General features: G+C 37.7%; 1 protein-coding gene across 10 annotated transcripts in view; it reads right to left on the bottom strand.

The window, feature by feature from the left end:
- Nucleotides 1–18330, bottom strand: part of LOC124138494 (protein hu-li tai shao-like) — a 56219-nt gene extending 37889 nt beyond the window's left edge. For 8 of the 10 annotated variants that reach the window (XM_048391752.1, XM_046505168.2, XM_046505173.2 and 5 more), the window contains exon 1: nucleotides 18198–18330. The gene's annotated coding sequence lies outside the window, so the exon portion shown is untranslated. Of the gene's footprint in view, nucleotides 1–4194; nucleotides 4215–8774; nucleotides 8911–18197 lie in introns of those variants that run through there. The other 2 variants (XM_048391753.1, XM_048391754.1) reach the window with 2 other exon arrangements.
- Between the last annotated feature and the right edge of the window lie 17 nt (nucleotides 18331–18347).

Raw genomic sequence — 18347 nt, 5'->3', positions numbered from 1 at the left:
GCTTGTGTTGGCAGATGAACACCAGCCAGACAATCCCCCATGTGCAGCACACCGAGTACAGAAACATGCTTTACCATCCAAACTCATCATTAATCCCACATCTTTAGAACAAATGCCAAGCAAAAACAGTACATGAAAAGACTATACAGACTTCTACTTTAAATTAACCTAAAACTCAATGTAGGTGGTCGAAATCTTTATTTTTTTATTTTCAACTTTGAGATTAATATTGCTACTTGAATGACAAACACACAAGTTTTAACAAGATATTTGATTTTGGGGGTGTAAGAATGAATTTTTGAATACGTATTATACATAAATGTTAAACAAGAGTTGGACAAAAGTAATCATGGTAATACTATTGTCAAAAGTCATTTTATATTATTTCATAATTTCAATTTATTTCTTGTGAGTTGGTCTCATAAGCTAATGAAAATGAACATAAGGCCAAAACAAGGCACTTTAACATTCTATTATTGCACTGCAATCATCAGAAACATGTACCCTTAAAGCTGGTTGGGTTAAATCAAACTTGTCTACATCCTTGATGATCCAGTTTATTATGTCTCCATTCTATTATGTGATATACTCAGGGTACATTTGCTACTATAGCTTTGTGTCAGTTGTGACCTCACCATCTCCATCGACTATTCTTCACTTAGTACAAACTTCATCTTGCTCATGACAGTAACTTATGGAGTTAGAAAATACAATGCCATGGTAGCATGGGTCTACAAGTCCACTACACAGGATGATCAAGGATGACCAGTCCACTGCCCATTTTGCTAATTGGTGGTTAGGGGAAACAAAAAAATATTCCTTCCTGATTGTCAATAGTCCAGGAACAAGCAAAACTAGTTGCAATGTTAAACCTATAATGTTAAAAGAAGCATCAATATACACACCCTAACACCATGACTAGTGTTACCATATAGATTCTATATACAACAGTTTAAAGTAAGGGCCCTGAAGGCAGACTGCCAATAATCATCTTACAGCATGGAAAGGTGGGAAAGGATTCATACATCCCCCACAGAAGCTGCTAACAAGACTTCTCCACCGACTGCTACCACCAACAACCTACCTTACTATTCACGGCCGAGTCTGGAGTCACTGACTTTACGAAACCATGCCAAAATGAATCTATAGTTGGGTATGACCCATGCATTCAGCATTTCTTTATATTAAAACTGACTGTCCTGATGCAGATCCTACCAATTTACATGCCTCCACTCTTTCTCCCAGCTGTCACTATGGATGTTTTCATGAACTTCCACACACCACCAGCAACATCAACATGGCCAAGTCACAGAACATTTGTGCTCATTCAGCAAATATGAAAATGCTATTTAGTTTCCTACATGTTTATGCATAAGAACGGTAATTTAACACTTCTGCATACTCAACAATTGGGTGTTCAACACTGAAGGGATATAATGAATATTAATCTTTAATAAAGTTCATCCAATGGTAAAAATGACAATTCAGTGACAGAAAGCCAATATCAAAATAAAATGCAGGATATTTCCATTACAATCGCAAAACCAGAATACAAAGTATATATAGTTACTTATAATGCAATTATGCTTACTCATCTCTTCTCTTTTCAGCATAGTCAGCAAACTATTAAGAACATTATTGTCTTATGAATAAGGCATGAGATGAAAAAATATTAAAATGTCACAATAACAAAAAGTGTGAGAACATTAGGGGTGAAACGATACAGGAAGGTTACGATACTACATGTATCACTATACGCATATTTTGGTTGAATCTTGTGGAAACATTTTGATTATAAATATTTCAGAGAAGGTTCAAAGGCAAAGGCTAGCTGTAGACACATGTTCATAGTGGCTATTTTTAGTAGTGAACTTGAAAAGCTAATTACAGCACATTTTGAAGTATTTGACTGACAAAAACACTTGAAGGTCATTAAATGAGCAGTACATAATTTATTTTTTCAAGTGTATCATCTTGTATTGACACAGTAAAAAATGTATCTTGTATGGTAACATTGCTTTAAAAGTCATGATGCACCGGTGCACTGATTTATCATTTCACCCCATATCACAAATTTGCAATGAAAATATCAAAATGTTATTGCCATTAGTTATTAACCTTTATCAAAATGCCTTAATGCTTTCTTTTTTTGATCACAATAGTTCAGAGCAAATGGTTTTGTTTCACCATGTTCACATAAATACAATATTACAAGTAAAATAAATATTCTGAATATAATATTATTCCAACCTTTAGGTTCAATGATCGGGAAAATCAATAATTCTTAAATCAAAGATGTATAAATCACTCACTTTTAAATGAAAGCTTTCAGAGATGTAACTGAATCTTTTCCACTGAACCTAAAATAGAATGTCCAGGCCCTGAGAGACATCTTAACCCAACAGCTAAAAGCATGTAATGCATAAATGAATTCTTTTTGTGTGCTTGAAAGACCGGTTTCTGTCGTTTCAGTTCGGTCTCGGCAGAGAATAAGACGAAATAAAGGCAAACAAGATGCACACAAGGTTGTTTCTAGGCATTGAATGCTCATTTGACATTTTATGGTTTGAAATTAAAGATGTCTTTCAAGCTGCTGAAGGCTATTATCAAGATGAATAGCATTAATGGGACATGCAATTGAGTCTACCTCTGATGTGCGGATTGTAGGCTTATGTTTGACAGATATTACTCATGTCAATGTCAAAGTCTGATACATTAAGACATTTAACAGCTCAAAGTTTGGAATTACATATAAAGTCATCCATGGCTATGACATGTCACTTGAATAGTCCCATCATACTTCACTCTTGAGAACGAAGTATAATTGATTTATTTGGTACGATCTGTCTCATCAAGACTTCCCTCATCTTCAAGAGCAATGTGGCTCTGTGTACAACAAGCATAAACCCCATACAAATTACTACGACCATGAACACATTTTCTTCAATTACCAAATACTTGAAATGGGTAATAAACATGTTACCTGTCAACAGCTCACAACACTTAGACTATCATAACCTTGTGCTATGAGGAAGGGGAATTACACATCACTACTAAGTGTTCAAAATTAATCCTGAAATCCCTGGGTACTAGTCATTATCCTAATGTCATGAATGTTAACCTTGAAAAGGTAGGGAGACCAGAGATTCAAATATAGGAATAACACTCAATGGCCCCCGAACCCCTATAATCAATAATTTCATAGGCATTAATAAATATATAATAAATAAATTTGAAGTGTATATACTACTCAAAATGAGTCAAAGAACACTCACAGTTGGAAGGCTGTGTGTTGCAATACCTATCAGCAAAGACACATAACCAAGAACTATAGTCATATGAAAAAATCTTTTGAGAAGTATATTATTTGAAGTGAAATGAAAAACTAGAGTCATCACTGCCTCTGAATGATGTGCCATAAAGAATCACTAAATCAAATTAGAAAAATATAAGTCAATGCTCAAGTATCTATAAATGCCACAATCTTTTCACTTGGCCACACTACTCAGTTGATTTGGGAGACAGCATTGAGTCCAGACAATCTCCTTTATGATCATCATGCCAATGAAATTGGAGTGACAAAGGTTTTTCAACATTACAGTGTTCAGTCTGAGGAATGCATGAGCAAATGGCCTTAATGAAATGAGGAACTGCGTATGATAGAGTGAGACTGCAAGCATACTACAACCTGCTTCTGCAGCTCACTAGACACATTACAGCTGTAAGTGCATACAAGGAGACAGGACCGGGAAAGCACTTGTGACATCCGACAGTCAAGCTAATTAATGGTTTTCTTGGCCCTCAATGAAGTTTTCCTCATAATTAGGCATTTGCTGTAAACATTTTCAAGGACCAAACCACCTTCTGGCATGTTCAGCAAGTTGCAGGTAATCTACATACTCAGTAGTGTGAATATAATGGAAACCCAGAACATGTTGCAGGCCAGTTATGTTGAAGATAAGGCACATAAATTTGCCCACACTTCTCACCTAAAATAACAGATGGACATGTGATACATGTACCTCAAAACAGATAATCTCTCTTGTAACGACATTTTCATCTACACTTTATAACTAAACTTGAAACACAAAACTGAGGACCGAGGGTACTGACAAGATGGATGCTGTCAATTGGCAGGAAATGAGATACAGAAATTGCAACGTTCATTGAAATTGGTGACCTGAAAGAGCTGACCTGGAACTCTTCAGGCTCCATAATAATCCAGTGAAAAAAGCTTCGAAACAGCACAAAATGATCTGACTGAAGTCCTCCTCACCCACCACAGACTACATCCTGACCCTGCTCCCCTGCCTGAGTCTGCCTGAAGTCAGTCGTCCCAGCTCTCCTGTGGGTAAGGCTATCAGATAATGGAATGATGGTAATGGGAAGAATGCACTGTCTTGCTGTTCCGGTGAAGGATATAGTCTGTTCTAAATAAAGAATTCAAGACAAACTGTTTTGCAGATTGTGTGTGCTTGTGTTTGCTTTTGTCATGAAGTGATGGGTGGCATCATACCAGTGAGTGAGTGAGGAGCTGATTTTAGCGATATGCAAGCCTTATGCAAGGACACAAGAATGGGCTTCAAACTTTGCACCAAAGTTGGGAATTGAACATAGGTCTTTGGTGAGATGAGCCAACTCTTTAGGAGATCTGGAACATCCTGGCAAACGAAGCATGCAAACACTATACAAAATTACGTAGCAGCAAACCACCGTATCAAAAGAAGTCCCCTGTGTTGTCCATTCCTGTTACCATAGTACATACTAAACGTCATAATGAAAGCTTTTAGAACACAAACCATTAACACCCTATGTCCACACCTTCCAGTTACCCTGATATTTATCCAAGTCTACTAGAGCAAAAATATTCTGTTTCTACTGCTGGAATTACTGTTCATCAAAATAATGTTATGCTGTATTTTCCAAAACTGCGACTTCTAGACACTGATGGATCAAGTTCCCATTCTGACATCAATAACACAAATCATATGGTAACTGTAAACCCATGGTGATGACAAACCACTGACATCAAACCCAGAGGCCTATTTAACTGGCTGACTTGGTGGTACCAGCTGACTAGTAGCGGCACAGTCCTATAGGCTACACATGCCATAGCAACAGATACCAGTACATTCCAGGACATCCCTCTCTGATGAGGTGGCAGGTCACAGGAACAGATTGTTGTTTAGCTCTATCATGTACTAACAATTGTTGGCCTTGATCCAGTTTTACTTTCAGCAGCCTAAGACAGCCTTGTTCATCCTTTTTCTTCATTTGGATGGCCCGTCAATGATAAATAAACTTATCCCAGAAAACTGTTAATTGGAGCTTTCCCATGCAGCCTGTAAATAGAAAGCTCACACACATATATTTGCACTGTCAGTGAGCAATGCATTCAAGAAATGGCCGAGATAGATCATGCGCCACCTGAGGCCATAACTGAGTAGTTTTATGTGCACACGTTGCTATTCGAAATTACAGCAAGACGTCATCAATTTATGTTAAGCAATGAACAGATCATCAGAAATTGTATTTATTTAGATTAGTTTATGCATGTATGTTTAAACTTTGTTACATTAATGGCAATTTATGCAACCTGGTTGTTAGGTGCAACTATGTTTTCATGTCAACATGCACAGTGTGCAAGTTAAATCAGGTTCCTTTAATCAAGCCCTGCTTGTGTCAAATTTGAGTGGACTAACAATACTCACTTTTCCCTATTATCTCCTGTCCATGTGGAAATCAAACAATTCTTTTATTCCTTACATCTAGTTAGTGTGGACAATCAATAATACTCTTTATTCTCTATGGATATGTCCATCCTGTGTGGACTCTAGAAAACTCATTATTTCTCATGTCCAACTCGTGTGGATTTACAAAAAATCCCATTATTTTCAATTTCCATACACCATTGAGTATGTTACATTTAGATATCAATCTTAATATTTTCGCAACACCTTGACATTTAGAAATAATACAAGAACTCTACGTGAAGCCTTAACATTAAGGATAGGCGTTAAGGTATTATCCTGCTTGAGGCAGTATATAACCTGATCTATGGGAGCATGCTTTATCAGCAAAGACAACCATAGCAGGAGTTACACCACAGTCACAGTCACTCCTTGTGTTACACCTGCCTCCATGCCCTGGGCTGCAGCTATTGTAATAGATGGGTCATGCTCCACCAACCTCCTCATGTGACCTCCAGCAACAAGGTAGCAGTGATGGACGACCTTCTTCTAAATTTGGAGAGGTCATATCATATTATCAGTGTTGATTTAAAGTCAATCAAGTTACCTGTCATCTTCTGAATTCAGTTTCATTCAAACAGTGTACAATGACACATGTTAATTAGAAGATGTAATCAGGGGAAAATTCTTCTCATAAAGACTTGTACAGTGTGACCTCCGATAAAAATGCATCATGAATTGTTCTATTCTAGTACACCTGCTACTATCAAACTTAGAATCACAAACCTGAATCTTTGAAAAATATGCTAATGTTTCCGAGGGCCGAAATTATGAATCATCGAGTTTAATCAGCTTCCATCTCGAATGTAGTGGCAGCATAGGTACAAAGAATTATTTTAAAAACAACCAGATTTTCTTTTTACTCAACAGTCTGCCATAATTGTAAGTCTATTCACAAATTGGGGCTAATGATAAGATTTTCTGTGTTCAACAGCATTTGGATGACCGAGTGAATTGTGTTTCACACCCTGGTCAGCAAAATACCACATACACTTACCTCATTTTCAGATTATGGAGGATAACATGTAACAAGGTTTCATGCCATCAAAGGTATGACAAAATAAGACTGGTCAGTGTTCCTTCAGTTCACCAAACCTCTGACCATCCCAACCCCATTTAGTCAGCATTTGTACCCGGATACTGACAACCTCTTCTGCCCCAGAATTCTTAAAGCCAGATTGTGTCACAAGTCAGGTAGAGCAAGTGTGCTGGGTTTACACAACTTTAAACAGTATTGCCTTCCTATCATTATCAAGGTGTGTCAACTTTTAGTGCAAGCAAGATCGGAAGAGATGCAGGTCAAAGACGTTGAACATGTTTTGCATAGTGAATCGCAGCATTAGTTCACCGGGCCACCCATGCCCTCAGTGACACGCAGAGTCTGTCACCCAGTGAGTCAGAGTTATATCAAGTGTACAACCAACATCATGTCCCTGTGCTCCATTAATGTCCAGGATCTACTTATAACAACTGATAATGGCTTTCCTGTGTCAAGATAAACATCAAAACCCTTCAGAGGTAACCATTCACCTTTACCATGTTTACTGGAATAGAGATAAACTAACTGCCAGCCAACCCACAACCAGCGGTTTGGTCAGTCTAACCTGTGTGAGGGGTGCCGACAGACGCTCACAAAGTGTAGTGGCTCAAAACACTCCACTGGATGAATTTCATTAGGATTACTTTTTGTGCATTATTAGTGTCAAGGTTTGACTTATATGCAATATGTTGCAAATCATCAATTCAAAAAAGGTTTTCAGACCCTTATACAGTGTAATATCAAACACTTTCTGCTAATTATACCTTCATTTCAAAATGACTTGTCCTGTTGACATGGTTAATGTTCCATTTTTTTTGTCTGATAAACCAAATTTTCACTAAATTAGCTAGATGTTCTAGGCATACTGGTAGTTGTATTTACAATACATTACCAGGCACAGTCTCTGAATGTTATGTGCACACCGCACTGAAGTCTGTACAAGTGCGAATAATTTACTCCAATCACTTACATTCTTACTCAAACATCTTACTTTCCTACTGAGCATAAAGTAGTCTTTAAGTGGTAACCACAGACTTTATATTCCCATAAGAATGTCATCTGACACTGGCCATTACAAACCTAGATCACAAGATTCTTTTTCCATATATGTATATATATGTACATGATAAATATATATTTATACATATACATATAAATACACATTTCTTACTGCGAATAGCAATACTGCTGATGTATCTCAAAGCAATACTCACTCACTGGATGTGAATAAACAGTAAACTGCCTTGTAGAATAAGAGCTGATATTATGTATGTGAGATAATGGTATAGGATAATCAGCCTCAGACTACATAGCTGAAATAACTCCACACACAGATCTCCTGTACATCAGCAGCACAGCAATCATTACACTCCTAGATAGACACTATCACCCAACCTGACAAAACAATCTCATTCACAGATTGATAATATGTGGGAGAGATATTTCCACAATGTGTCCGAGAAGTATTTCCAGTTTTAAAATCAAATTCCATGAAACATCCGTAATACAAGTTTAGCCAATTCTCTAATACGAACATTTCCTTCCATATAACAGCTCCATTGTTTCCCTAATAAAACCACTGTGCACATTTCCTCCATAACAGTATCCTGTTCCATCAACAATATAGCCACCATTCCCTTATGCTCAACTCCAGATGTTGAATACATTGCCCCAATCTTGTTATCCTAGAGCAATATCCGAACTGATAACAACATGGATTAAAGACAATCAATCTAGCACCAACACCAATCCTAGTTTAAGGAAATATCTGCAAAGCAAGGAACGGTGGAATTATCTTTGAGTGTTTGGTTCTGATATAAGTGCTGAATGCCAACCAAAGCTGATCTCCCATATGCTCAGGAGAATCAGCCTGTGATTACAATCCTCACAGAACTTGACCACTCCCTTTAACAGGAATGAAATGAAAATAAATACAGTAATGGGTTGAATCATATTAGATTTTGAAATTACACATAAATACAAACCAGTCTTATCCCAAAATGTGCATGTGGTTTCAAGTCCAGTATTATGGTATAGTCCTGTAGCTTGGTGAGGTATTAGAGCATATCCATGTGTAGACTGGAGTAAGAGGCACAGAGTGGTGTGGAACCTATGACAAGGCGGAGGACAGCGGAGAGTGAGTCACCAACACACACCACAGATAGCTGAACTCTCAGATACCGCTGCACAATACACACATTCCAGCCAACACGGCACAATCAATTACAACCCAGGTCACCAATCAATATGCACAGATGCACTTCCCTTGCCTCCCCATGTCTCAAGCCTCCCCTCTCAGCCTCCCTTACACCCCAGGAGGCAGGACCAGTCAGAGGCTGCATCCCTTGCGGTTTCATGGAGCATTACATAATAAGTGTTGTCTTCACACAATATTAATTGAAACTGCAACGAATATACCGTATATCGCTGTGTATAAGGCGACCCCACGTATAAGACGACCCCCCTGTACACGCCTTAAAAATCAACCCAAAATCCTATACTCCGTGTATAAGGCGACCGGGAATGAAACATATCACAAGTCTGACTGATATAGAAGATTAACGTGCGCTTTCCGACTGTAGCGTATTTCGCACACGGACATCAGAAGTTAGTTAGTTACTTTGGAGATTTAACGTGCGCTTTCCGACTGATGCGTATTTCGCACACATTACAAGTGCGCACACAAACCTTATATATGCAATAAAAATATGTTTATCTTGCGTTGTTTTTTTTTCTACAACGATAGGTCGCGTGTGTAACTCCAGCACACGTCGCCATTTTGTGTTTACACGGTACGACACCAAATTGGGGCCCGTAAAATAAAATTCATTTATGAAGTAATAACATATAAGAGACAATGGTGAGTAATTTAATCGCCAATTAACTATGTTGTAACTAACTAGACTTATGTTTGCTTCACATTCAGCGTGTTTATTCCACAATCACTTGTACACACCGTCTCCAACACTTGTTAATACAACTGTAAAAACAGCGGGAATTGATTTCAGCTTCACCGGTTATCACATGTTAGGTCACATGTGCAATATGCAAATGCTTACCGGTACTTCCGGCTCTCTACTCGCGGATGTTGATTGTTTTACCGTGTCAATCTGCATCGAGGCGAGGGTCATTTCAACTTTATTTGCAGAAATTATTAAACTTTATTCAAGGGAAAGAGATACAAATCATGTTTATGTATGGAAATAGTTATTGGAACAGTTATTGAGGACGAAATGCGAAGTTATATTGTCAAATGCTGGGCTGGCTATCGGACGCCGGTTGACATCGCCAGTGGGAAAAAAATGTTAGATCTTCGACTCCGTGTATAAGACGACCCCCCTTCTTAGCCCCCTTATTTTAGGTACGAAAAACTCGCCTTATACACAGCGATATACGGTAGTACGAAAAGAAAAGCCCTTAAAACTACATTTTACTACTTTTTCCCACAGACTTTCATGTTTTAAGTAGCTACAACCACCTGGCATATATCTGACACAAGGTTATTCAATTATTATGATAAATGTAATGGGTGATGTAATATTTTTCACAGAAATTCAAATTGAAAATGAACTATGTCATCTCACCCTACATCCAATAACTTCAATAGACAGATATATGATACTAATAAACCAGCATTATGGATCACAGGATCACAGATCACCAGACAGCACACAGCATTATGCATGGAAATCCCATGACATATTCCTGCACATGTACTGTGTGAGTCACATGGCTACCACGTCTATGCTTCATGTATTGATTTATTTCTGTTCATACTATTTTCGGATAATGGTAATGTACCAAGGTTGTGGACAATTCAAGTTCAGATCAATGCCTATATAACCATGGAGTGCAACACTGACCTAAATAGGCAGACCAGAAACAGTTGCTAATTCACACACTGCTCAAGACAACTGATGTTCTCGTTTCATGGATGGTCCATAATCATGAGAGGAAGATTTAATGTCACTTTTAGCTGCAATACAGGATTATCAAAGTGGCAGCACCCCAGGCTTGTATTCAGGTCACCTAGTGATTATTTCACAAAATGAATTTTCTGCAAACTATACCATGAATATAGCTATGAACTGGACAAATAACATTTCTTCAAATGTAAAACTGCAGACAAAATCAATCTTCTTTCTTGTTAGATTACAATATACATGATTTATGTTGTTCAAAGATAAACAGGAAAATAGATGTAGACAAAAGAGTGCTTGAAAGCTTGTTTGCGTGACACAAGACTGAGTTTGATATTACTTTTCTTAATGAAAAATGAAGCATGAAAGTCATAACCCTTGTCATAACCCAATTACTAAGGTTTGGAGGTATTCCTCGATTTAAATAAACCATAGGAGTTCCATTCCCCCATTAATTTCAAACACAACTTGTGTCTACCCTTACACAGTTGACTCTTTCACATATTATATACATTTATTCAACAAGGAGCTCTAACAACACATCCATGAGTAATCTGCCGTGGATAGGCATAAATTTACTTTACACTTATCCAAAGTTCACATACTATGAACATGGCCAATAAATTCAATTAACTCGCCTGACTAGCCGAAGGGTGAATACATAGTTCATAGGGTAATCATTTAGCATTAGGACCAAGTTTCAACTTACCTGCTTATCTTGCATTAACCCAACAGTGATGACTAAGGTAACTGACCCGAGCTTTCTGATTACAGCACAGGGCTTGTGCTGACTTATGACTTCCAGTCATGTTCAACCTTTATATCGTTGTATATTGTGATCAAAAGTTTTCTCAACAAAGGTACTTTAAAAAAGATAAAGTTATTATGCTTATAGAAATATTGCTTCCTTTATTCAATTGCTTTTGAAGTGGTATCATATAGATTTAATATCACACGTTTACACATAACACACTGACAGTAACTGAAAACATTGTGATGAAGGACTTCCTTAAATCATGCTTATTCAATCATTTTTAAGTACTTATTATCAACTAAACAAACCTGCAAATGTAATTTCTTACATTTACACAAATCAAACTGACAGTAAATTTGAAACAATTCTTTGAAGCATCACAGATTTGGGGTTTATCTAGTGAAAATCAGGAATGCTTTCAGCCTTGAACCAGCTGGGGCATTTTGTGAAACCCAATCCTCTGTTTTGTCCCTCACAAATGTAACAAACCAGACAGGCCTCAACCAAGGTGGACCAAGGGATGTGGGCCATTAACTTCCACATACCATTACATAACAGCATTACCCTTGGCCATCTGCAGCCCAACAACCTTCTGTCTGGCTGACCTGATCGGCCAGGCCAGTCTGTAATGTCCACAGCCTAGGGCAGAGATTATACCTGGAGCTGATAACAAGCATACCATGGAGTAACATTGAGAAATATCTTGATAACACTTGCTTAATCGTGTGATATTGCTTAAGGCTACATCACCAATATGATTGTTATGTGTGCTTGCTGCAATGCACAAAGTATAACAGCTGAGTTTATGACACATAATACATTATCTTTGTAATGTTTAAAAAAAAATATAACCTCTATTTATTCAGGTAACAACCTTTCTGAGCTGATTGAGAATTGTTTGAAATGCTTCACAATGGCAGGATTAATAAAAGAAACAATAAATCTATACTTTGATGTTAATCATGTTCAACCTCTGACTGAGCTCAACTTCTTATTGAACTTCCTACCAAATAAATTATCCTTTTTCAGTTGTACTGATGGAAAGAGATATTCTGCCTACCAAAGGGTCACCCATATTTTGAAAACATAAACTATCACTTCAACATATAACTGTATTCAATAGTGCACAGAAAAAACAACAAGAAGCCAACGGGACACTTATTGGAATACTAGCCAAAGGATCAATCCTTCTAAAAAGCAAGGACATGTTTTAATAGGAGTTTCTATTCTGTATTTTATTAATAGGAGGCACTACTTAATGGAAGCAGTGTGCAACTGGCACTTCTGGTCTGAAGGATGAGTCAAGTAATATTCTGTCCAGTCTAGAAAGCGCAGCAAATAATAATCCATATACTAACACTTAAACCAAATTCTAGTTAGTAGACTTAAATGATTTTGGCACTGACTGTGAACAATAGATGCATACAGCACTGTTTACAGCTGTCGTCGTTCTCTTAAACTTTGTAAAATTGCAGTCCTACGAAATATCAGTGACAATTTACAACAGGTAAACTCAGAGCTGGCCTGAAGTTTATCATAAATCTTTACTGTCAACAATGCAATAAACATGTTTACTCCAAATGTTCCAAATGGAAGGCGAACATGTTCTCCCTTCACTGTATGTACATACTCTTACCAACATAATCACACCAATCCTTAATTCAAAAGCTGTGATATAATATTAATAGTACATGAACATACATGTCTAAGGACACCATAAACTCACTCCACTTGACACACTAAAGCCAGGTTTGATGGGACCTGGCCACAGTATTGCTGTGTGCCATGATAGCAGATAATGTGCTGTAATAAGCCTGATAACAGGATGTAAGATATTGAGAGAAATGTCAGAGTAGGCAATCAGGTCTCGCACAACCCCACACCTTCTGAAGTTGGCCATGGTCGTCACGACTGTGAATAAAAACCTTGGCAACCTAGGCAGATCATCAGTGAATAGGATTTTAAGTCCCATAAGAGATTTTCCATCCACACCAGGATATACAAACCAGTGACTCAGAATATGAGGCACTGGCCCATTTCCCTACATAACCAAAGCAACTTGACCATGTCAGAGGTAACCTTAGTCGAACGAAACGTTCTTACTTTTGAATGGTTTCCAATTTATTATAATTATCGATAAAAACCAAGTAATGTACATGGGATAGCAAGAATACCAGGGTTCGACGCATTCACTAGGCGTGACCAATCCAAAGTTGTAAGGATCAGAAACACTTTCAAAAAGGTAGTAATGTTATAAAAACAACAATTCCTAAATTAATTGTGGACAAGCAGGATTTAGCTCATGTCAAACCCTGCATACCATAACACAATGTATTGTACCCAATGAACCGTGAGGGGAATAAAACCCAGAATTCTGGCAGGACATTCACTATCCGCCTTAGCAGAGCATAAGAACAGTGACATCTGTGTTTCACTCAATAACTCCAGCCTGTACCCTGTAATTGGGGCTGTCATATCTGTAATACTATCAAGGTCAGGTCATGTAGATAAATGACTACACCCTACAGAGAGAAGCTACAGCAAACAAGAAACTACTTTCCTAAGAACTATTCTGTGTAGATTATCAGTGACAGCCAGTTCCGATCAGTTTACATTGGCAGCTGAAAGAAGAAAACTCCACCGAAAGATGATCCCACATGGAGGAGTCAATATCACCACTGAGAAGATATCCCACAGAATGCGCTGCTGGGGCTGATTTCCTAGCCACATGTGATATCTGACCATATACACTGACTGTAGATAGATACAGGATATACAATGTGAAATACAGGACTAGATAGTTACTGTCATTTACACTCTCTGGACACACACTCCTTCCATGTTTCCCAACCAGCTGTGCAGTGTCACACATTACATTTACTTGTCTAGGAAATCAATAAATACAAGTTCCATCACAATGTGTTGTCATTCATTGTGTTTTGTCACATATTGGGAGTAACTGTAAGTGAAAGAAATTATCAGCCAGGGACAAATCAATACCATATTCTTGTCATACAGCATGTACTGTTGTGTTGGTCATCTACCCCCTTCAACTCCACCTCGGTTAAACTGTGAATCGTCTATACACTCAATTATTTGGATCCTTCAGTCAGCATTGGAGGGAGGGATCACTGTAGTTAGGTGTCTGAGACATGAACAATACAAAACATGTCTAAGAAGAGACATTTTAGTGTTCCTACTGGCTTTTGAAACTGCCAGTCCTTGTGGACTGGCAACTCTAAAAATTACCAGTCCCCCCTTATTTTAGCCAGTCCCAACTTTCAACAAATATAAAAATGTATGAAAATTATATGGTTTTAATTCTTTCGACATCATGTTCTGTGCAAAGATGTCATCTCTGAAGCAACTTAGTCAGATCTTTACGTCATTCACACACACTTCAGTCACAATTTTCTCTTTTTCTTTTTAAATATTTCAAGACGAAGTCACTACAAATGGACATTTAACCTAGAAATAAACAAGGGGAAACCCTGATGGTAACAGACAAGCTGACTTTGTTCGAAAAATGTACTTATTTGAATATCACCGATGTTTTGTTCAACAACAAAGATTTATAAGGTACTTGATTTGCCGGTCCATTGGGACTGGCAGCCACATGAATTACCGGTCCATGCCTAATTTTACCGGTAACAAACTGGTAATTATCGGTAAACGGGAATGCTGCATTTATGGTGAAATGTTTCTTAAAATAGCTTAAAATATTATTTTGTGTTCTAAGTTCAGAATTGTGGAATAAGTACTCATTTAACATAGTGTCCTATACATTTCATTTCTAGCATTAATCATGTTAATCATGCTAATATTTGACAAGGTTTCAACTTATCGACATAGATAATTATGGTCATGGTTCATGATGTAGATCACTGGATTGTCTGGTCCAGACTTGATTATTTACAGACCGCTATCATATAGCTGGAATATTGCTGAGTGCGGTGTAAAACAACAAACCAAACCAAAAAAAAACATTTTCAAAAACATGTTGCCTAGTGTCACTAGTTTCAAACAGAGCACCACAATAAGTCTACACATAATAAGAAAGCAAACTAGACCCACATTAAGAATGAATGTGCTGAAGTAAGGCACATTGACAAACTGTCTCACAAATAACAGGAATAGTACTTGAAAACAACTAACTTTGGTTACATCCTGCTTCAAAACCTACATTCGTTTCTTCTTGTTTAAGCATCCTGCTTAGTGAATTCTAATGAAGTTAAGATTGGGCTTCACCAATTCATGATGATCTCACACATGATGGTAAATGTAGTCACAACACGCTCTTTCAATCAGGATTTCAGTTTGACACGACGGAACCTAACTATTGATTATCAATACAGTGAAGCCAACATTTATTGCTGATCTTGCAATAATGCCCAACCTCTTCACTGTCTGGCTGCTGTTTGTCTGCAGTGACTTGAACGACCCAAGCATATCATTTGTGTAGTGTATTGATGGTACAATAGTGTGTGCTGTGGCTAGTAATTACTGCGTACTGCCTGTATGGATCAACCACACTTGAACACAACCCATAACCACATATCCTGAAATTAATTACAGGGTGTGGGATGTGATCAGCAGGATATGCTTCAGAAGTAAGGCTCAGGCAGCCTTAGAACTACCACCGTGCTTACACTTAGTAGTTACATGACCACTGTCCAGTTCCAAATATTAGGCATTTATTTTCTGGATACATTGATCCAATTTTTACAAAGACACACATGATTTAAATATGGGGAGGTTGTTTTCTAATCATATGAAGGTTAACATTATTGAAAACAGTGGCAGAAAACTGTTTGATTAGTTATCTCACTTCTGATTGAAAACAAAAAGCCTGACTTGTCAGAATTCAAAATTGCAAATTGAAGTCAAAATGCATAGGATCCTCATCAATGTCATAACCCTTATGTTAACAATTGAATATTTAGGGTTTTGTTTGACTTAAGGATCCCAAACACCCTTTAATGTAGTACACTGTATAGTACAATATCAATAGCTAATAGTGACATATATTACCTGCAGTTAAATTTCATTGTAAGCAGTAGGAGATTCACAGCATTGTCTTCAGTAGCATATTATCTTAAATGTGACATTCTTTATCCTATGTCTGTTATCAGATATATTTCCAAAACAGTAGGGTGATAGTCTGAAGTCACTTTCATAATCTAACTAATCTCTTGTAAGTATTGCTGATACCAAGTGAGAAGTCAACAAGAAAAGAACAAGAAAAACTAAATGAAAAGAAAAGTGCTTTTTCTTCATAAATGACATCAAAAGTCCTCTTTCAGAAGCATTTAATTGAAATCACTGAATTCATCAAATTTCCATCACTTCAAAACCTAAACCTGTTCACTGGCTGCAGGCTATTCAGGAATGTGCCTGAAACACCAGTTCAACAAAACATGCTGTTCCTTCACCCCAGCTGACCTCAGACAACAATACCTCCCACCCACAATTGGTCATGACAAGATAGTCCCCATTCATTGATTTGTTTTCTGTAAAGCCATGCTTGAACCAGATATCCACAGAGGCCAGCAGGCATGACCAAGCATATGTCGGAGATATTGCATGTTGACCTCAACCATGTAAAAATTTACTGCAGTAGTATCAGGACTAAACAAACATTAACCAGCAAAACACTATTACTAGTATTATAGGCTGACACATTTGCCAAAATAGAACTAGATTGAAATTCTGATTCATAGATGTACATGGACTTTGGAAGTAGTAGGTCTATCTATCCATTAAGGCTGGATCAGACAAGAAAAAATAGTAAATAATATAAATGCACGTTTAGCATAAAAAAATATCAAAATAGTTACTGGATGTGAACATCAGTAAGCAACATCATGAATGGAACAATCATAGGTGTTTTTTTGTTCTGAAAGGACGCCTGCTGTATATTTGACCGGTGCACATAGTCTATGTGTAATGATCAACGATCAAACAATGATATGATCACCGTGAATCACGATATGATTCATACAATGTCACTCATCCGTATGAATGAATAAGCAATGTTCACTCTAGTAAAAATACAAAATGGAACGCATTTCCATGGACTTTTAAAACTTTAATATTGACACATTCGAATATGGTGGTCTGGTGAGAATAGAGACAATACACTAGATCTATCCAAACATCATGTTCGAATGGGAAGAGGCGCAACAGTGAATAATCAAGGCAAAGTTACAAGGTGAACGGGGGATGGATAGGCCGGCGTCCGCCATCAGCTTACTGTACCTTACTGTAACAACATTACTTGCTGAGACATTATTTACACATTTGCACTCACAACTTAAGTGAGGAGATGCAAGGCGTTTCTCTCCGCAAGTGAGAAGGAATATTTTGTACCCCGACACACCTGAACGAAGGCTACTGCCAATGGCCGACTCATATGCTTCACTATCCAAAATGGCGGCTTACTTCATGATCAGAACATTTTACACATAGCTGTACATAATCCTGCAAATCAATCGTTACGATACGTTTTCATTTTTTCAATCTTAGCTGATACTCCAGTCATTCTGCATTTCATAACCAATACGCTATTGCAATTTGCTTTGGAATGATCTGAAATACCGGCCCTGGGTACACTTGCAAATGCGTTGGCTTCACGCGATAGAAGTGCAGACTGTGCGATCACTGTGTTCAAGCATCTACCGGCTCTCTTTTTCGATCAAAACTGCACAGATATTAATCAGCAATATATTTCTTACCTGTAATTCAAACAACGAAAATCCTTGGGCAGTAAAAGCGCCGCCGTATGACCCAGATCCACAAACCAGGCTTCCTAATATGCAAATACACAGGGAAAAGCGTACAGAAATAACCACGGCGGCTGTTCCATCAATAAAACGTGTACCTCG

Source organism: Haliotis rufescens, unplaced genomic scaffold (genome assembly GCF_023055435.1).
Source record: "Haliotis rufescens isolate VD_foot unplaced genomic scaffold, xgHalRufe1.0.p SCAF_97, whole genome shotgun sequence".
NCBI classification, from domain to species: domain Eukaryota; kingdom Metazoa; phylum Mollusca; class Gastropoda; order Lepetellida; family Haliotidae; genus Haliotis; species Haliotis rufescens.
The sequence above is the reverse complement of the archived record's forward strand: the minus strand, read 5'-3'. Positions and strand labels throughout refer to the sequence as shown.